The sequence below is a fragment of the Periplaneta americana genome, chromosome 5 (assembly GCF_040183065.1).
Source record: "Periplaneta americana isolate PAMFEO1 chromosome 5, P.americana_PAMFEO1_priV1, whole genome shotgun sequence".
Classification (NCBI taxonomy): domain Eukaryota; kingdom Metazoa; phylum Arthropoda; class Insecta; order Blattodea; family Blattidae; genus Periplaneta; species Periplaneta americana.
Genome location: NC_091121.1, coordinates 163,590,634 through 163,606,672, shown reverse-complemented (window position 1 = coordinate 163,606,672; position 16,039 = coordinate 163,590,634). Strand labels below are relative to the sequence as shown.

Sequence of the window (16,039 nt, the reverse complement as noted above, 5' to 3'; positions counted from 1 at the left end):
TTTGCCGTCATTGAACAGAAACCAAGATGGAGATTTCATTGCAACTAATTAGAAATTCCTCTTTCAGCTATATAATAAACGATCTTCGCACAAAATAATGTACGATACAAGAGCGGTATGTTTTCTTTCAATTCTCGGAAATTAAAAAAGCTCAACTACGTTTCACTTTTTCAAACTTTTCCTCGAACATGAAAACTTCAACACACCGCTCTTGTAACGCATATTACTATTATGCTCGACCATGCCGAAATGTAGTAATTATACACCTGATAGTAGCCCTTTAATGCACCTCATTAAAGTACATCTATTCACTATAATTTAGTTGTTCAGCCAATGAGATATCACCATTGTACCATTATAAAACCGCAAGTATCGATTATTCTCGGATATGCAATCGAAAGAGAATTAGCGAAAAGTCACGGAGGCTGGAAATCCAATACTGTCGCAGAAGGTTATGTTCTGTTACTATAATAATTAGCGTTAATTGTAAATAATATTCAAATAAATTCAATTTGTCATCTCGTTTTTCAATTCTAAATCAATTTCCAGGTTATATCAATATTAATATTCATATTATTCTCTAGATTATATCAAGGTCAATGACATTCGTCCCTCGGAATCAATACTTTCGCTTCTGCGCACATCTCACAATTCAGGTCAGTTCCGCTCCTCACTTGCATAACCATAACATGAATACTTATGAATAATTTCAAGTTAGAAATGTGGTCGAGCATAAAAAATCGTATGAAACTTGCCTATAATGGTAATTAAGACGCTCGTATGAAAATTATGAAAGTCGCTTGCGCTCGTTTCATAAACAAATATACTCGCGTCTTAATTACTACCATTATAGGCTTGTTGCATAATGTACTATTTTCAGCGACCTTAAACCCGAAAATTTGGTTTTGGACATCCAGTCTGTCATCCATATATATGTACAGCGGTTTCTACTAAACTGTTTGACCGATTTTATTCATATACCTACAGTTCCTATAGTATCTACAAGAGAATTTATTTGTAAATGACGCGCTTAAAATATAAGAATTTTAGAAAATTGTTATTATTGTTGTTGTTTAGTCAACTGTCCGAAGACAGGTCTGAACCTCACAAGTGATTATGAAGGATGGGTGGAGCAGATAAAAATTCTCTCCGGTACCGGGACTTGAACCCGGAGTTCAACTCTACGTACTGACGCTTTATCAACTGAGCTATGCTAGATTCCAGTTCCGATACCTGATTGAAACCTCTCAGTTTAAGTTCCACCTCTTAGTTTCCTTTTAGTGGCCAACCCTCATGCACTGTGTCACAAATGTGTGACAGTGGCACAATGTCTAACACACTAATGTGCAGAGGTGCACTCATTACGAGTGACTAAGTGATCGGGATCCGACGGAATGAGCGTCGTCTTAAATCACTAAGTGATTATTCACGCATATCATAATATTACGATGTACCGAAGTACATCCATCCATTCTTCATTATAGGGAAACGCAGAATTCCTGTACGGAAGTATCATATGTACTTCGGTACATCGCAGTATCATCTCACAAGTGATACCAATAAGGCACCACTTATGAGACAACTAGGACCAGGCCAGGATATAATGAGGTAGGGTGGCCAATTCCTTTCCGCCTCCATCTCATACATCGCCAATTGGTTACATATTACACTAATCAGACTTTAGATGCATACAAACAAATTGTTCTTCCTCTGACACATATCGTCAAGTGAGATGTACTGCCTCATACTATATGTACATATCAGCCAGAACCTCAATCAGGGGATTTATTATTATTATTATTATTATTATTATTATTATTATTATTATTATTATTATTATTCCTTCCACTTAATAATTCTTGTGACTTGTTACGGTCTACACTACCTTGGTCTTTTCGCTTCTCTCCTTCCTATTCGTCTACATATTATTATTTTTCGGTATATTGTGGAGTTCATCCTCTCCCAGAGATCTCTCCAATTTTGTCTGTGTTCTTCTACCTTATCCCCAATAGCTTAAATGCTACGTTCTTCTCTAATATCCTAACTGCTTTTTTATGTAGTTTAGTGCATCATTTTACAGATCGTAAAATTCTCATTTCTGTTGCCTGTATGTTTTTTTTAAATGAGACATAATCATATACTTTCTTTTTCGGTGTTTACTTTAAAAAAATATCTCCTTACTTGCTTTAAATATAATTCCCGTGTTTTCCCTAATCGTTTGTGGATTTTCTCCTACCATATTCACATCATCCGCATGAACATGCAGCTGATGTAACTCGTTCAATTTCAAACCCTCTCCGTTTTCCTGGACCTTTGTAATGACATATTTTAGAGTAATTACTTAATAATATTGTTGCGTTATGGCAACCGCTATGGTTATCTAGCGTCTGAAAAACGTCGGACAGAAACTGGCATAAACCAACTCTACGCTACTTTTCACCGAGACACAATTTTACTACTACCGCCGCCGCCGCCACCACCATCACCAATAATAATAATAATAATAATAATAATAATAATAATAATAATATTGATTTATTGGTAGAACAGTCGTGGTATCACAGATACATAGACAAAGTCAAAAGAAAAACAAGCTAAACAAACAAACTAAAATACTATATCAACACTAGTTTCAATAAATTCATTTATATCATAAAAAGGGTTTTTGATTAGCCAGTCACGAATAACACACCTAAATCTATTAAAATTAACAATATGTGTACTATAAATAAGGGAAATGCCTGTTATTATTCGGTTGAGAAGCTTTTATCATCCAGTCTGCTGTCAAAAAATCTGAAAGTTAGAATTTATAAAACAGTTATATTACCGGTTGTTCTTTATGGTTGTGAAACTTGGACTCTCACTTCGAGAAAGGAACATAGGTTAAAGGTGTTTGAGAATAAGGTGCTTAGGAAAATATTTGGGGTTAAGAGGGATGAAGTTACAGGAGAATGGAGATAGTTACACAACACAGAACTGCACGCATTGTATTCTTCACCTGACATAATTAGGAACATTAAATCCAGACGTTTGAGATGGGCAGGGCATGTAGTACGCATGGGCGAATCCAGAAATGCATATAGAGTGTTAGTTGGGAGGCCAGAGGGAAGAAGACCTTTGGGGAGACGAAGATGGGAAGATAATTTTAAAATGGATTTGAGGGAGGTGGGATATGATGGTAGAGAATGGGTTAATCTTGCTCAGGATAGGGACCAATGGCGGGCTTATGTGAGGGCGGCAGTGAACCTCCGGGTTCCTTAAAAGCCAGTAAGTAAGTAAATAAGTAAGTATAAGCAGTTTATTAAACACATACAATGCAATTGATTGTAAACAATTGTTTAAACTTGGTTAATCTAACCCTAGGGGTCAGAAGGTGGTAATTATCTCTTGTACAATAATGATAAATCTCGCTATGTGGATAATAACTGTTTAAATTTGACTTAATAACTAATAAAACAATGCAAAATATAAAAATTCACAACAGTTATAATTCTTTCAGAAATAAACAAAGGTCTGTAGTGAGCATGAAAATCAGAATCAGCCAAAATGCCTATTTCCTTTCTTTCTTTTTTTTTTTTTTTTTTTTTTGCAAAAAAAAGTACTTGATCAATTTTCTGATAATTTCCCCACAAATGAATACCATAAGTAATAATACTATTAAAAAAGGCAAAATACGAGGTTTTAAGAAATTCTTTAGGTACAAGGTATCTAAGTCCCCTTAACAAATAGATTACTCTTGACAATCTAATACACAGGTCATTATTATGACCTTCCCATGTCAACTTAGAGTCAAGAACAACACCTAAGAGTTTAACCTGTTGAAGGGTATTATCACATACCTCTCTTACTTACTTACTTACTTACTTACTTACTTACTTACTTACTAGCTTTTAAGGAACCCGGAGGTTCATTGCTGCCCTCACATAAGCCCGCCATCGGTCCCTATCCTGAGCAAGACCAATCCAGTCGCTATCATCATATCCCACCCCCTAAAATCCATTTTAATATTATCCTCCCATCTACATCTCGGCCTCCCCAAAGGTCTTTTTCCGTCCGGCCTCCCAACTAACACTCTATATGCATTTCTGGATTCGCCCATACGTGCTACATGCCCTGCCCATCTCAAACGTCTGGAATGGGACTGATTCTCTGGCACGACCACATACCTCTCTACGCAATGAAAATAAAACAAAATACTCGGAGTCTTGTTGTCATTAAGGCAAAGACCATTAGCCAAAAACCAAGAAGCAGCTTTATCAAAAGATTGAGTGATTGTTACTTTCAATTTTTTATTGGGTTATTTTACGACGCTGTATCAACATCTAGGTTAATAATAATTATAATAATAATAATAATAATAATAATAATAATAATAATAATAATAATAATGATTTATTTAACCTGGCAGAGTTAAGGCCATACGGCCTTCTCTAACACTCAACCAGGAGTAAAGACTGCGTTACAAAAACACTACAAATTTACAAATTACACTACAATTTTACACACAAAACTGAATAAGATAATAATAATAATAATAATAATAATAATAATAATAATAATAAAATATAAACAACAAATAAGAAGAAATCAGACATAATATATAACATACAGAAAGAAAGAAAAAAGCATAATAATATGTGAACAGCAGGTCAAAATAAATGAGGCATACAAAAAAAGACAATTATTCATAATAATAATAATAATAATAATAATAATAATAATAGTAATGATAATAATAATAATAATAATAATAATAATACTAATAGTAGTAATAAAATAGTGCAGTACAAAGTATACAGTGAATACAATATTTCTAAGTACACACAATAAGGAAAATTAAGATTATATATAGCTCAACTTATCACATTAGAGATATTAGAGGTTATTTAGCGTCTGGATGAAATGAAGGTGATAATGCCGGTGAAATGAGTCCGGGGTCCAGCACCGAAAGTTACGCAGCATTTGCTCGTATTGGGTTGAGGGAAAACCCCGGAAAACCTCAACGAGATAACTTGCCCCGACCGGGATTCGAACCCGGGCTACCTGGTTTCGCGGCCAGACGCGCTGACCGTTACTCCACAGGTGTGGTATTTACAATTCATTCACATTCCTATCAGTAGCATAAAGTGTGGTGTCATCTGTCAATAAAACAGATTCGATATCAATATTATTATTATTATTATTATTATTATTATTATTATTATTATCATTAATAATAATAATAATAATAATAATAATAATAATAATAATAATAATAATAATAATAATAATGCGTTTATTTCTACACATTTTTCACCAAGTTTGAGGTCACTTTACTTTTCCCATTTCCTCGCCTTAGGTATATCATCAGAGCTATGACATACAACATCATGCATGTTAAACGTTAGAATCAAACATTCTTTCCTCACTTAATATATACTGTATGAAGCATTAGAGACTCTCTAAAATATGGAAATGAAAGACTTTTCCGAATGCACCTCCTGTACGTCACCTACTTTCAACGTACGTAACAAAAGCCTGGCGCTGTTTGTGGAGTGCCCCTTCCCCCATTGTAAATTTTACTACCTGCCGGACGGACAGACCATCTGTGTGTATGTCTGTTCATCTGACATCCTGAGCTACAATGTCTTGGGGTGCAGAAAAGAACAGGTCAATGAGAGAAGGAGAAGAAATGGCCATAAAGAATAAGAAGTTAGATGAAAGGCAATTCCCACGAAGTGTAAACTGCTACATACAAAACAACGTTACGTGACTGCACCATATTAAGTCGAGACGACACGAGTGAGCTATGAGCTTGCATTAGCGATCCAAGGACAGCTTTCCAGATGCTAATGAACTCCTGATTGTTTTCATTCTTTTTGCTTTTTTCAGTTGACGCTTTTCAACCCACTCTCAAAATGTATGTGTGTATATTACTTCTACCTTCCTCCATGAAATTACTTTTCTTTCTTCGTTATTCTTGTTTGTGTGGTTCCGTCTTTCATTTATTATTCTATTTACTTCTTCTCTTCTATTTTAGACCTTGGCATGTTTCTCCAGTTTAGATCACTGACAACAGTTCCACCTTTCTTTCCTACGTATTTGGGGAGAAAACTTTAATTTACGGGGCTGAGAGAGGGAATTGACTGAGCTTCATAAAGTAACATGAATATTTAAAAAATTATCATTGCAAGTCTCTCCACAGATGGAGATCTATCCAATTTTCTTCCTTCAGTCCCCGCTGTTCCATTCTACCATCTCCTCTTCATGTTCTCCCAGGTATAGTCCGGGTCAGCTTACTTCATACCCTAAGGGTGAAACCTAATCATTTTTCCCGCCATTACTACATATGCTAGTGGATTGTGGTGATTTTCTTGTTTGCAGGTTGAATTTTCTTTTGCCAACTTCGTTTCGAATTTCGATACTGACAAATACTAAAAATGGTAGTGATTTTGTAACTGGAATGTTGGCAACTGAGCCAAATATCGATAATATTTGTCGGTACTGGAGTTCCTTGAAATTAAAATTGTACTAGATTTCTGAGCCGTTTATTGGAAGCTAGAGAAATTTGAACATACTAATAATTGATTAATATTAGTATTAGGCCTAATATTAATACCTAATAGTTATTTTATGTGTTGCGTTGTGGTTATAATTCAAGACTATAGTCAGGTAAGTTTTCGGAGTTAGTACTAATAATTTCATGTGGTCAAACAAAATAGCCTACATTTTTAGGTTAGGTCTCATAAGTCAATTGTTTAATCAAGCCAACGAGTATATGACTCGTTGAGTCAAACCAATGAATTTCGTATTGCCAGACAAAATACTTGACATGTTGATCCCTTTCTCATATAGTTTGCCTACGAAAAGATGTTACAAATTAATGAATTATTTGGAATAACCTTCCAACATAAGGAACGGCAAATAAATAAGTCACTTAGTCCGTTGGATCGTGTGATATCTGGTAACAGTTGGCAACACTGACAAAACGGCAATACTTGTTGTTTAGGAACTATTCTTATGTGACCCTCACTATACACCTTCTTGTGGGAGACCATCCTAGAACACGGTTGGACCGTCTTTCCTCTGTTACCCTTTCGATATGTCCATAACATATCAAAATCCTGGGGTAAATCTGTGACCATCTCCCCAACATTAATTTCAACTCTAATACGGCGAAAATTCCCTGAAAGACCATCCCTCTTAGAGACCGATTTTTCTTAGAACCCATATAAAACTCCATAAAACAAATGTTTTTAACTCTATTTAACGGCCACCCCTCTCCTCCACCACCGATCAGCCATTGAATGTCAGTTTTCTTAATTTTACCCCTTTTAAGTGCTAAGATTTCAGAATTGAAGTACAGTGTTATAATTAGGGATGAAAGTTTAGACATCGAACCTATGAAGTTAACCACGTCGCGTATTATACAAGTCGTGTTGTAGTACAGGGTAGTACAAGAGCTTGTACAGATCACTTTTATGCTTGAATCAAAACATATTCAATTCAATTCAATTCAATTCATTTGGCCATTAGACATACTGTTTTTGGCTTCGTCAGAATACATTGAAAAAAACATATAAATACATTTAAAAACACTAATAACAGAAACAGTAAAATTTAAGTAATACAATCAAAACATGAAATAATTTGAAATTTTTAAATTGAAGAAAACTAACTAAATTGCAATTAAAACTTATTTATTAAAATACAATTTCATACAAATTTGTGTTGAAAAACTCAGCAACAGAATAAAAAGGATTATTTAATAACCAATTGTAAAATCTAGTTTTGAAACTATTAATTGGTAACTTATAATATTGACTAGGGAGTTTATTATATAATTTCATCCCCATAATTAAAAGATTTGTATTGCTCTTGTGTAATCTACAATATGGAATATTAATTTGTTCACTATTTCTAATTTCATGATCATGTATATTGGCCTCTAATGAGTAATTGTCGATATTTTGTCGAGTGTAAAGTACTAGATCATATATATACAAATTTATGATTGTTAAAATCCGTGATTGTCTGAAAATTGGCCGACAATGTTTCAGATAATTTGATTTACATAAAATTCTAATGGCCTTTTTTTTGTAAAATCAAGACGCTTCCAATTTTGGTTCATTCCCCCAGAAAATTAGGGCATATCGAATTATCGACTGAAAGAAAGAAAAGTAGGCACATCTTAAATAATTTTGAGAAACGCAAGTCGTTAATTTCTTTAGCAAATATACAACTCTTGATAGCTTTGTGCATATGTATTCGATGTGCTTATCCCATGTTAAACTGGCGTCTATAAAAAGTCCCAGAAATTTTGTGTAATTGAGTTTGTTGTCATTTATTAGATAGTTTAAGCTGAAAGTTAAGTTGATGGTTTTTTCTTGATTAAGCAAGAAACCATTAGATTCAAACCATAAAGTCATCTGTGATAGAGTGTCGTTGTTGAGAGCTTGTAATTGATTTAGAGCAGAGGTATAATCAGGTGTCTAAAACAAGTAGAGTATAACACACATTTACGAAAGCGACTTACTTCATTCTCTTCTTTGTAGAAAATGGTGATGCATTCTAAACAATAATGGTGTACTTTAAGTGTCATTAATTTTGTTGTAATGTAATACAATAGTGGCAAAAAAAAAACCGGACCGACCCTTGTAGCTGATTTCAGAGCCTTGTTCACTCCAGAGCGTCGGTGCATATTCCTTGGACCCAAAACCAAATGTGCAGTGGAACAACAGCCACGCAGCTGGTTACTGTTTTCGTCTTCATTGAATGGCTTAGGTGCTTGGAGTGCCACTCGTGTAAAACGGTCGCAGGTTCGATTCCCGTGACAGGCAAAGACGAAAACAGTAACCAGCTGCGTGGCTGTTGTTCAACTGCACAGGTGGTTTTGGGTCCAAGGAATATGCACCGATGCTCTGGAGTGAACAAGGCTCTGAAATCAGCTACAAGGGTCGGTCCGGTTTTTTTGCCACTACTGTACAATTGTATACATTCGTAAATTGTCAAATATTAACCTGTTTCGATTGTCACTGAAACAAGAAAATGTTCTTTCGACATCATACGATGTTATTGGTGCGAATTTGAAATAGGTTTCATTTATTTTAATCTTACGCCTGTTCATTATTTAGTTCGTATTGCACTTCACAGAATTTCGACTAAGAAGAATTTTTCAAGAACACTCTTGTTTTGGTTTAACTCTTTTCTTGTTACCAACAGTTGATTGTAGGCCTATATAATTTAGAATTCTTTCATAACACGAGGGTAAATATTGTTTAGCATGGTTCTTGGAATCGGCATTTTCGAAACGTATACCAGATTATTCAAATCAACTTTACAGGGAGTTATACCTGAAATCTTGATTTGCATAATACACGTCACTGTTCGTTAACAGAAAACCACAATTTAAGTCACACGGAGTTAGTGTGCACTCGAAGTTGGTTGCTTGACGGTTGTCAGCCCACTTTGAGGTCTGTGGATATAGAGGGAAGAATTGGATCGGTGTCTGTTAGAGTTCCCGGGTAGCTCAGTGGTAGAGCGTTGGTACGTCAAACCAAAGGTCCCGGGTTCGATACCCGGCTCCGGAACAATTTTTCCCTCGAAATTATTCAAATCAACTTTACAGGGAGTTATACCTGAAATCTTGATTTGCATAATACACGTCACTGTTCGTTAACAGAAAACCACAATTTAAGTCACGCGGAGTTAGTGTGCACTCGAAGTTGGTTGCTTGACGGTTGTCAGCCCACTTTGAGGTCTGTGGATATAGAGGGAAGAATTGGATCGGTGTCGGTTAGAGTTCCCGGGTAGCTCAGTGGTAGAGCGTTGGTACGTCAAACCAAAGGTCCCGGGTTCGATACCCGGCTCCGGAACAATTTTTCCCTCGAAATTATTCAAATCAACTTTACAGGGAGTTATACCTGAAATCTTGATTTGCATAATACACGTCACTGTTCGTTAACAGAAAACCACAATTTAAGTCACACGGAGTTAGTGTGCACTCGAAGTTGGTTGCTTGACGGTTGTCAGCCCACTTTGAGGTCTGTGGATATAGAGGGAAGAATTGGATCGGTGTCGGTTAGAGTTCCCGGGTAGCTCAGTGGTAGAGCGTTGGTACGTCAAACCAAAGGTCCCGGGTTCGATACCCGGCTCCGGAACAATTTTTCCCTCGAAATTGTTCAAATCAACTTTACAGGGAGTTATACCTGAAATCTTGATTTGCACGTATACCAGTACTTTAAAATGAAGTGTTTAAAATGTGGATTTTCAAGTTTATGGAACGGAATATTCCCACATATCAGCATCAGACACAAGTCATAATAAAAATGGACTCATAGTCCAACTATTTGTGAATGCCTGGTGTTAGTGCATAGATCCGTACATGGGTGAAAGGTCCAATTCTCGAAGAGTGACGAAAATTCCGCGTCACTCTTTCAAAGTTACACACCATGAATCGCCTCGTGGTCCATCATTTCTCCTTTTTACAAATCCCCTTTGTGCACTCTCTTTATTTAATACCAGCATTAACGAGCTTTGAAACGGAGTCGTGAAGTTTCGCATCAAAGGAAATTCCTAATTCTTTCATCACAGCATTTAATTAGAGCAGGGAAGCACTTTGGTTGAAAGATTACGGCCATCTTCACAAGACGCGCTCCACTTTGAACGTGCGCCAGTAGGTCGCAGCACTTCCTGTGCGACAGGAACTGTATAAACTTCCCAACATTTATATAACATGCTACGTTCACTGTTTTATTTCAGGCAAGTCTTCACCGTATCTCCCCTACTCCAATACAGCGTTGCCCTAGTTATTTTTTGTATACCGCACGGATGAGAAAAGGTCTCAGGAGTTTGCATTTTTATATAAAGTGTACAGGATCCCTCGAAAACAAAAACTGACATAAATACAATAAGGGAGAAGGGAGAAATATTGAGGTTAGTGCAGTGGGGATCCTGAAACATTAGACTACACCTTGTAGAGCCCCACCGCTAACGTTTATAGCTGTTTTTTATGGTTAGAGGATTTTACTTCCTTTAAATTTCGAAGACATCTTATTTTTTTATATTTCAATCAGTACTCAATTTTCTGAACATCAACTTAAGTTCGTGGGTTTAAATGTGGTCGAGAGAGATGAATTTTAAGGGCGATAAAAATAATTATTTTTGTGCGAGATCGTGCGTATTTGCTTGGTTTCCGCACAAAACCAATCCGCGGAAAGTCTAAAATTCCACATTCAGTATTCCCAACCTAACACACATAACAATTTCCCTCTTCTTACTGCTTAAGCGCCACATTCATTTTACTGCTTTAGGCTTTTAACATATTATTTTTAGAGACGTTAAATATAGTAATAATTATAAATTGGAAACTTACCACTGCAATTTCACCTAAATTGCACTGTTAATTATTGTTTTTAAATATTTGCAAAAATTAAGTAAACACTACTACTCCACAAAAGTTATTGCATTCCTGATGCAAGTAACATTAAGGAAGCCGTGAAAAAATCAACAAGATTCCAGATGCCGATGTTATTACTGCAATATGTTATATAAATAATATTGTTAAAATATTAAAATGAAAAATAAATCATTACATAACCTTACCGTTTGTTTTAAGTTCGCATTTATAGACTGGGGGGAAAAACAGACGTATATCACGGCCTGCTGGAGTATAGTAAACACAGAAAACATTTTATAGCAACAATGTTGAAGATAGATATTTTGGTATTCCAAAGTTGCCGTCATTAAACAGAAACCAAGATGGAGATTTCATTGCAACTAATTATAAATTTCTCTTTCAGGTATGTAATAAACGATCTTCGCACAAAATGATGTAGATACACGAGCGGTATGTTTTATTTCAATTCTCGGAAATTAGAAAAGCTCAACTACGTTTCGCTTTTTCTAACTTTTTCTCGAACATGAAAGCTTCAACATACCGCTCTTGTAACGCATATTACTATTATGTCTTCCTTAGAAAGGGAAGTACCTAGAGTCCCACGTCCTAAATTTATTATGTGTGTGTATCTAATGCCTACTCCCTTCACTTGCGTGATTCGGTTTCCGCATACTGCCGATAGATGGCAGAACTGTGACCCATTTTCAAGTTGCACACCACTTCGGTGGGCCACGTTATGCATGATTTGAATCTGTGAAGAGTTATGTCGTGTACTAGTGTGAGTGTATGTTAAGTGTTCGTGTAAGTGTAGTGTAGGGAATGGGTGAGGATGATGATGAAAGTGAGGAAGGGAGAAAGGGAAACCCGGTGCTCGCACGTAGCCTACTCCTGTCGAAAAGCACCAAGGAGGCCGCCAGGCTTAACATCCCCATCCGATGGACGAATCACTATCAACAGTGACATATGCCTTCTCTTCATATACCCTGTGGAGAGATTTGGAATTTAACCCAGGCATATTGGTGCACAATTTAGTGATTAGAAGTTATGCACCGTCATCTCTCCTAGTCCCGAAGTAGAAATTTTACACGAAAATCTCTGATCCCGCCGGGAATCGAACCCGGCCCGGGTTAGTCTGGAGGCAGACGTGCTACCACAGCGGACTGTAGATTTATTATGTTTAAAAAAATTGTCACGAATAGAGGGCTCCGGGTAAAATTAATCGTCCATTTGCAGTGGCCGATCGAATTGAATTGAATGAGAGGGAATGGGAGGGAAACTTTAAAAGGTGCGCGAAAACACGTCCCTGCAAGGAAGTTCCGGGCTGAGAAAAACTGAATATGTGAGCTCCAAGCTTGTTGGCCACTGGTCTCACTCAGGGGTTCGCTGCTCTAGTGAAAGAGCTCTACAAAATTTTGAGGGGGGGGACGCCGAAAATGGACGTAACCTAATAGCTACCACGTAAGGGGGGAGGGGGAGGCATAGGACGAGCTGACTGCAGGATCAGAAGAAGAAACGCCTGTAAGTCTGCACATTGAAAGGTACTTTGTCCTTTCGCAGTGTGAGTGAAAATTAATCTGTATAAACAACACAAATTTAAAATAACAGGCGTACACATGGAAATAGGTTCCATTTAGTACGGCGCCGTTCGAAAAGTTACATGGGCAAGTAACAGGCCGCTCTAATAAACCGTGTGCAATTTTTATACGAGAGTTGGGACAGAAAACATTACTAATAAACCATGCACAATCAATGAATGTAGCCTACTGTATAATCAGTGTGTAAACTATACATGAGAATTACTTTGCTGAAGTTATACACACGAACTTCCTGTTTAAGCGTTATATATAGAGAAAAAAATGGCCGCCTCTCTAACAGCTGTTCGTATTGATTGTCATTTTATGGTGATGGTTGCCTTGTAACCACAGAAGAACAAAACAAAAAGCACAGAATGATTATAATAATATTGCTGTAGCTGTACTCTTTGACAATATATAGCGTGGTAAACGATCAGGAGATGTTAGTGCGGCACACTAGCGCACACTATCGGATGCAATAGAGAATTTCAGTTCTTCTGTTATCTTTCGTAATAAAATAATGACGAAGCTATGATATAGTTGTGTAAAGTTGTATTGTTATACACGATGTATGTAGTGATTATATTAATCAGAAATTTACACACGACTTATAACGTCTGTAAAGAATTTTTTTACGACCGCTTGTATTTAACTAACACGATTTGTATGCAGTATATCCAAATTTCTGAACCCATAATTGTACTAAACAGGGAACAGGGAAATTAAAACGCAACTGCTTAATTTTAGGCTCATGAAAAATAGTCTGAAATTGATTAGTTTTTTATTTCTTGCAATCGGACTTGTAATACTCTGTAATGGTTTTTAATTATGGATCTAACTACTGACTAAAACTTCGTGCTGTGGTGAGGAATGTATCTCGCATTGTAATGCCAAATTGAAAGTAGTCCACAAAGGCTCCTTAGTATTCAACGTACATCATTGCTATTACATCCATCATATTCTTCACGAGCCTTGTAGGGGAAATCTGAAGGTATAGAATTATAAAATCAATTATTCCTCAGCTTGAAGGCAAACGTCGATGGTGGAAGGAACTAGCAGGTTAATGTTGGAAGTTATCGCTGACAATGCCTTCACGGAGTTCTCCAACAAGTCCCATTTTGGGTTTCGATTAGATACGGAACGCAATTAATGCAAATGCTTATGTAGATTGAGCCTTCCTTTTACGGCTTAGGTCACCGTTCTTATTTAGGGTTCCTCTACGATAACTACTTTTGGACAACCGAGTGATTCTCTTTTCTGTGTCGATGTGCTCAGATTAAAGTCAATAATGCGAATGATTACTTGCACAACTTACCTCGCCCTATCATAACGTTTATCTTAATGTCTTTTTTGTCTTAGCCGTACTAAAATACTTCCTTGAAATTCAAGAAATTAAGAACACTGCGGCCGGCCCGGGTAGCGCTGGCGTTCTGTGTTCGAGGTTGCGGGTTCGATCCCCAGGTCGATGGCATTTAAGTGTGCTTAAATGCGACAGGCTCATGTCAGTAGATTTACTGGCATATAAAAGAACTCCTGCGGAACAAACTTAATGAGCCCTGGGCATAATAAATAGGATCGGTACTCTAAATTACCTCAGAAAATTAAACATTTACTTCATACTTTAAGTAGGTTAGAATTTTTGGTTTTGGTTTTCAATGTTAGTACTTATTTCCAATTTTAATTATGAACTACTTTTAGAATGCCTTTTAAAACTTTTTCTTTTTTATTATTTCTTATTTATTTCTCAGCAAATAAAAATATCAATACTTAATAGTACATTATGCAACGAGCCTATAATGAAGGTAATTAAGAAGCTAGTATGGATATTTATGAAACTCGCTTGCGCTCGTTTCATAATTTTCATACGAGCTTCTTAATTACCATTATAGGCGAGTTTCATACAACTTTTTATGCTCGACCATATTTCTAACTTGATATTATTAATTTTATTTGTATCTGACCTTGGCCAATGTCCCATATGTTGTGAGATGTGCGCAGACGCGAAAGTATTGATTTTTTCCGAGGAACAGATGTTCACAATGACCTTGCTAGGCCATAAGAACCTACAGAGATAACATTAAAAATAAATTAGACATTGTAAAAAGGAAAGACAAATTGAATTTATTTGAATATTATTTACAATTAACGCTAATTATTATAGTAACAGAACATAACCTTCTGCAACAGTTGGATTTCCAGCCTCCGTGACTTTTCGCTAATTCTCTTTCGATTGCATATCCGAGAATAATCGATACTTGCGGTTTTATAACGGTACAAAGCTGACCTGTCATTGGCTGAACAGTTGTAACCTGAGTCGTCATTGGCTGAAAGACCTGACCTTTAATGAGTAGGTGTACTTTAATGAGGTCCATTAAAGGTCTGCTACCAGGTGTATAATTATTACATTTCGGCATGGTCGAGAATAAAAATAAGAAAGCAAGACATAGCTGTTTATTCAACAAGTTGCGAAATGATAGCGTTTTAAGCACGAGAAGTGAAGACTGTCCATCGACTGGAAAGGTATACAAGATACAAGATTTTTTAGACAGTCGCTCGAAAATCCCTAATGTCTGAAAGAGAATACATATACTGTTTTCGCTGTAAGAAAAATCCTAATGTAAACATAACCACGTTGCTGTCATACCCGTGATTGGCTCCCAGTCGAAACACTCACACGACGCAGGAAAATATGGTTCGTATTTGGAAACCACAATATTGTATTATTTGAAAATAAAAAATTGAATTCTAGTTGTTAAATACGATGAAACATCTAACTTCACTCATGTGTAAAACACTATGCAAAAGAAAAGCTACTTTTATATTTTGTTATGTACTATGAACGCGGATGAATACCAACAGTAATACCGAGGTAGTCTGTTCTTGTAACAAGCTGGCGTCACTTGAGCTCGTAGTTGTTCACGAAAGCACGTGGTACGGAGGTATGGCTTCTGTATCCTCAACTCTCTGTCGTGAAGACATAAGACTTAAAAATAATTTAATTGCAGTAATTATAAAGAAATGATTCCTAAACAAATGAATGCATAGTAGTGGGGTTAGACCTACTTGACGAGTAACGGGAATTGTTTAG

At 36.4% G+C, this 16,039-nt stretch overlaps 1 protein-coding gene and 3 non-coding genes across 5 annotated transcripts in view; all 4 read left to right on the top strand.

The window, feature by feature from the left end:
- Positions 1-16,039, top strand: part of LOC138700550 (uncharacterized) — a 96,294-nt gene that overhangs the window by 73,414 nt on the left and 6,841 nt on the right. The window lies entirely within an intron of this gene.
- TRNAD-GUC (transfer RNA aspartic acid (anticodon GUC)) lies at positions 9,498-9,569 on the top strand. The gene has a single exon. It is a non-coding gene; the product is annotated as a tRNA-Asp (tRNA).
- TRNAD-GUC (transfer RNA aspartic acid (anticodon GUC)) lies at positions 9,783-9,854 on the top strand. Its single transcript has one exon. It is a non-coding gene; the product is annotated as a tRNA-Asp (tRNA).
- TRNAD-GUC (transfer RNA aspartic acid (anticodon GUC)) lies at positions 10,068-10,139 on the top strand. The gene has a single exon. It is a non-coding gene; the product is annotated as a tRNA-Asp (tRNA).